The sequence below is a fragment of the Neolamprologus multifasciatus genome, chromosome 18 (genome assembly GCF_963576455.1).
Source record: "Neolamprologus multifasciatus chromosome 18, fNeoMul1.2, whole genome shotgun sequence".
NCBI classification, from domain to species: Eukaryota; Metazoa; Chordata; class Actinopteri; order Cichliformes; family Cichlidae; genus Neolamprologus; species Neolamprologus multifasciatus.
This window is the reverse complement of record NC_140456.1, coordinates 26,699,474-26,705,473: the sequence shown is the minus strand read 5'-3', so window position 1 is coordinate 26,705,473 and position 6,000 is coordinate 26,699,474.

Sequence of the window (6,000 nt, the reverse complement as noted above, 5' to 3'; positions counted from 1 at the left end):
TAATCAGTCCATTTCTCCCACTTTTGATGGTATTGAATCTTTCTGAGTCCTTATTCTGTAAGTCAATTGTTCCATAATTCGTATTTCGTCTATAATTTTGATCCATTCATCCTGCGATGGTGGGTCTATCTTGTACCATTTTCTTGTGATTTCCTTTTTACAGGCTGCAATCATAATGTTTTTTATTTTATTATTTTTTTTATTTTGTTGCCTGTCCCGTTTGGCTCTTTTTGCCATCACAATTATTGTCTAAAGGCGAAGAAAGCTGCCCAATGGATTTACTTTACCAAATGGACCATTCCAGCCTTGCCGTAATGGTCTATTTGATTCACCTTTTATTGTTTATTTTATTTTATTTTCACTTGTTAAATACAGGACAGACCTGACTGGGGAAAAGAAAGGGGAGAAAGAAAGAGGGAAAGAAAAACAGCGGAGAAGAGGGATGGGGATAAAGGGCAAAAAACAAAAACCAACAAAATAAGCAGACAAAAAATACATATATCAATCACCTGGATCACCTGTTGAGAAAGAAAAAAAGAGAAAACAAGCAGGAAAAAAAGAGCAACATAATAAACAACATCACGATGATCTATGGGAATATAACAGTAAATACTAAATATTAAACATTATTGTGCAGCACGTAAGATTGACAGCGCACAGTGTGCTTTGAGGTAGGAGCCAAACTATGACCCCCCACTAGGTGATGGAGCTGATCAAAGGAGTCCAGAGCAATTGATTTGATGTGGTGGCAGAGGCTGTATCAAGACTAATGTAATCTAATAGATAATTTCTATATTGGTTAGAATTAAGATTATTTTTATTTTTCCAGTTCATGAGGACTGTTTTCTTGGCTATGCATAGGGCAGTGAAAACCATATGGGCTATATTCTTATCTGTAGTGACATTATCTAAGCTCCCCAACAAACACACTAAAGGGGAAGTTGGAATGTTACATTTCAGACACTTTGATAAGTCTTCACATATCTCGCGCCAAAACTTCTGAACTGGTGGACAGAACCAAAGAGCGTGGATACAATTGTCCGGTGAATTGGTTTGACAGTGTGAGCAGTTGTTGGTAGACGTAAAGCCCATCTTGAACATCCGATGACCTGTATAGTGCACTCTATGTAGTATTTTGTATTGAATTAATTGAAGACTGGGATTTCTAATTAAATGAAAGGTTTGTAAGCATATCTGAGACCAGATAAGTTAACTGATAAATCCGCTTCCCATTTTGCAATAGGAAGTGATATTGATTCATCTGTTTTAGAAAGCATTCTGTATATTTTGGATAGTAATTTGGGGGTTTTAAGAGTAAGACATTGAACCACACTTGGTGGTGTTTGTAGTTCAATGTGACCCGGTTTAAATTTCTTTTTTACTATGGATTTCATTTGTTGATATTCTAAAAATCTTTTCTTGTTGATCCCATATTGTGTAACTAGTCTGTCAAATGGAATAAATTCTGTTCCTTCTAATATATGTTCTAAGTATTTGATTCCTTTAGCACTCCAATCTGAAAAGTTTATCATATTATTGTTTTGTAATATGTCAGGGTTGTTAGATAGGTGTACGTTTGCATGGGATTAATGAAGACTCCGTCAACTTTAGAAACTCCCACCATGCTGTCAGAGAAGAGCTGATGCTGATGCTTTTGAAGCATTCATGTCATTGGATGTTTGAGCTGATAAATGGTAGACCTGAAATCTCTAGATTATTGCAAAGTGCTTGTTATACATCTAGCCAAGGTTCATCTAAGAGGGTATGTTTTAGCCATCCTGAGACAAACTGAAGCCTGTTGGCTAAGAAGTAGTGCTGAAAGTTAGGTAGTCCTAATCCTCCTTTATCATTTTGCAGTGTTTTTAAGCTTATACATGGGGGTTTATTTTTCCAAAGGAATTTGGACATATATGAATCTAGAGATCTGAACCAATCTTGTGGCGGTTTAGTTGGGATCATTGAGAATAAATAATTTATTTTTGGTAAGACCATCATTTTTATAGCTGAAACCCTTCCCATGAGTGATATGGGTAGACATTTCCATCTAGCCAGATCGCCTTCTACTTTCTTTAAAAGTGGGATATGGTTTAATTTAGTCAGATCTGCAAGCTTGGGAGAAACATTAATACCTAAATATTTTTCCGATTGCAGTGGTGTAGAAGAAGAATTATGGAAGGAGCAATTAATCGGGAGGACTGTAGATTTTGACCAGTTAATTGAGTAATCTGATATTCTTACAAAAGAGTTTATCAATTCAATTACCCCAGAGATATTGGTTTGTGAGTTTTGGAGAAAAAGTAACACATCATCCGCATAAAGGCTGATTTTATGTTCCACGTGCTTGCATTTTATGCCCTTAATTACTGAATTCTGTCTAATTGCTGCTGCTAGTGGTTCAATAAAAACTGCAAACAGTGAAGGGGAAAGTGGGCATTAGTGATGGGATTTCCGGCTCTTTTTAGAGATACGGCTTTTTCGGCTCGGCTCACTAAAAAGAGCCGGCTCTTTCGGCTCCGAACCGGCTCTTCGGTTTGTTTTGTTGCTTTAATTAATTTATCATTAACAATAATATAAAATTATGCAGAAAAGGAATTACTAATGTAAAAAAAAGTGGTTTTATTTATATATGTGTATATATGGCCCCTAGAGACAAAGCACGTACAAACTCTAAAGCATATACAAACTCCAAAAAGCACGTACAAACTCCAAAACACATTTCTAGCGTTAACTGAACTTCCAAAACAGAGCTACCCAGATCACTTAAATTACACAATTCAAAGCATGTGTGTATTGTTTGTGTATTTATAGACAAGCACTCATATGCACGTGTTTTGGAGTTTGTACGTGCTTCTGAGTTTTTACGTGTTTTGGAGTTTGTACGTGCTTTGTCTCTAAGGGCCACCATGAATATACTTTATTTATTCACTCCACATAAAATGTAATAAATAAATCATATAATACAAAAAACAACTATTTACATTTTAAACTTTTAACTATTTACATTTTCAGCTTTTTCCTTTTAAACAAATTTAACGTGAAACAACACAAAACACTGCAACCACAACACAATTAAATATAAATTAAAATATTAAAACAAAAAGAAGATGCACATTCTCTGTCATATGGACCTGCATGATTTCTGAATCCTTTATCATCTGCAACTGAAAATAGTGGAGGATTACTATACCTTTCTAATGTGACGTTGTTGTCCCTCGCTCTCTTTCTCTCTGGCTCTGTTCCTGTGCTGCTGCCAGTGTAACTAACGCCCCTCCCCCCTCTGCCAGCGCAAAGTACAGGCCGCGTGTGCGGAGTTTAGCGGAAAAAAGGGCGAGAGAGAGGGTGAGAGAAAGAAAAAAAAAAACCCTCAAGGCTCCCAATAAGGAGACGGCTCGCGTCGTTCACTTCAAAGAGTCGGCTCTAAGAGCCATTTCGTTCGCGAACGACCCATCACTAGTGGGCATCCCTGCCTGGTGCCCCTCAAGAGAGAGAAGCTGGAGGATGTTTGGTCATTTGTTTTGACACAAGCTGTTGGGGAATTATGTAATATTTTTAACCAGTTAATGAAAGAGGATCCAAAACCAAATTTGTGTAAAGTTGCAAATAGAAATTTCCAGTTAACTCTGTCAAATGCTTTTTCTGCATCTAAAGAAAATATTGTAGTTTCAAGGTTTTTACTGTATGAGTAGTCTATTAAATTAAGTAATCTACGTGTATTTGTTGATGAGTGCCTACCTTTTATGAAACCAGTTTGGTCAGGATGAATTAGGAGGGGGGTTATTTTCTCTAATCTCTTTGAGAGAGCTTTGCAGATTATTTTGAGGTCTACATTTATAAGGGATATTGGACGATAGCTTGAGGGATATACAGGGTCTTTGCCTGGTTTTAGCAGGAGATTAATGTTTGCAGAATTCATATTTGATGGAAGTCTGCCCTTTTCTTTGATTTCTAACAACGTTTTGTAAAAAACTGGTGCTAGAATCGTCCTGGTGCTAGAAAGCCATCTGGACCTGGAGCCTTATTATTGGGCATACTTATCAGGACTTCCTGAACATAATTTTCAATATGTATCTATGTTCTTTCAACACATTTCCCATAATGACACCAAGATATAATAATGTACAAGACTCTTGGGTTCTGTCCCAAGATTTTACGATCTTGGGACAGAACCAGAACACATGGGAATGATTCACATTTACATCTCCAAAGCTTCCCCAACACGGTTGTGGTAATGAAGTGTGTTTGCTTCTAATTTTGGGTGTTATAAAAAATCGAATGACATTTTTCCAGCAATGCAATCTCCAAACACATGATGATGTTGTTGCCTGCTGTTTTTTCCAGATTTGTGACCATTCCTCATCAGATATGTTCACTCCCAACTCTCTCTGCCACTTCAGTTTTACATAAGTTGTTGTGCACCCTCTTGCCTCCATTATATGCTCATAAATTGTAGAGATTTACACTATACTTACACTATATTTAAATATAAATTTGTAGTTGATTCAAAAAGTTCTGCACCTACTTCCAGTTTTCCTAGCATATATAAAGAAATTTGGGGTGGCTCAAAAAAATGTGCCTGCTACTGTATATCATAAAAATTACATTTTCATAATGCTTTATTTCAATTGATTATTTCTTGTTCCCGCCTTCTTCTTAACTGCAAGTGTATAAACTTTCATTCTCTTTAGTCTCACTGATTTTAAAACCGCCCCCACGACGGTAAGTCAAATTGTTGTGGTGTTTGTTTTGTGCAACTACATTTTTAAAAAAAATAACAACATTAGCTTATATTGATGATCAGTTATATGGCATCATTTATATTTTGCCTCACTGCTGGAGGCGCCTTATAGCAAATATGAAAGCATTATTGATGTCGACAGAAGTCAAGTAAGTGTGTGTTTGAAAACATTTATTTTATGGATTTCACAGTAGGCCTAAACACTGTAAAGTAAAGGTGCAGTGTAAAGAGGGGAACCGTTAGTTAATAACTCCTGCAGTGCATGAATTTTTAGTTAAGCAATCACGCTGCTCTGTGCATCTGTTTCCACTTAGGGACCTACAGAGAGATTAAATGAATGTGGAAAAGTAATGAATCTCACACGTAAAGAGAGGCCCATTTACATCCTGTAATGGCGTTGTGTTCAGTCAAACCATGACATAAAGCACAAATCCTGGAAGAGGACACAGCATTTACAATGCATGACAGGCATGCTAAGTAGTCCATGAATTTTTTTTTTTACAGAAGGCCTCGCAAACATTAAACTGCTTCTGTTTCCTGCTGCACGTTACAATGTCAGACTGAAGCAAAACACAGGCAGAAGCGCACACTGCGTGGATGAGCATCCGGGCAGGCTTGTGCACACACTGATAAGCCGCACTGTCTGACTGCAGGGTCATCAATAGATTCCTGCTGCATCAATCTTTGTTGTTTAAACAGATGGCAGCGGCACCAAAGAGCTAGTGCTGCGCCTGATTGAATGCTTGATAGGAAAACCCAGAGGAGCCTGTGTCAGAGGCCATACTGGCTAGTAGATTCTAAGCACATTAACATTCCTGAATAAATAACCCCAGGGAATGTTACTGTGGAGACATTAAACAGGATTTTCCTCCCAGAGCTCCGGAGAAAGGCCAGGCATCACTCAGGGATCTCTACCGCCTGGAGTAAGGAGGAGCTGGAGAATCCAGTGCACAGAGGAAAGATCTTCCTATCCTTCCCAAGAAAACATTTAAACTTCTGGGAACCGATGCGAGTTCCAACACAGGAAAGAATTTCAGATATTTTGGTTTGATGTCCCTTCTGACAGTGGCGGTCCTAGCCTGTTTGGCGCCCCGGGCGAACAATCCCTCTGCGCCCCCCCCCCCCCCCCACACACACACACAAATATTAAAATTTAATATTAAAATCTGTAACATAATGTATTGTTTGGAGTTTAATCTGTTACTGTTGCTATTTTTACCATTTCTTTTTGGAGCAACTATAATCCACATTATTTCCTTAGGGAT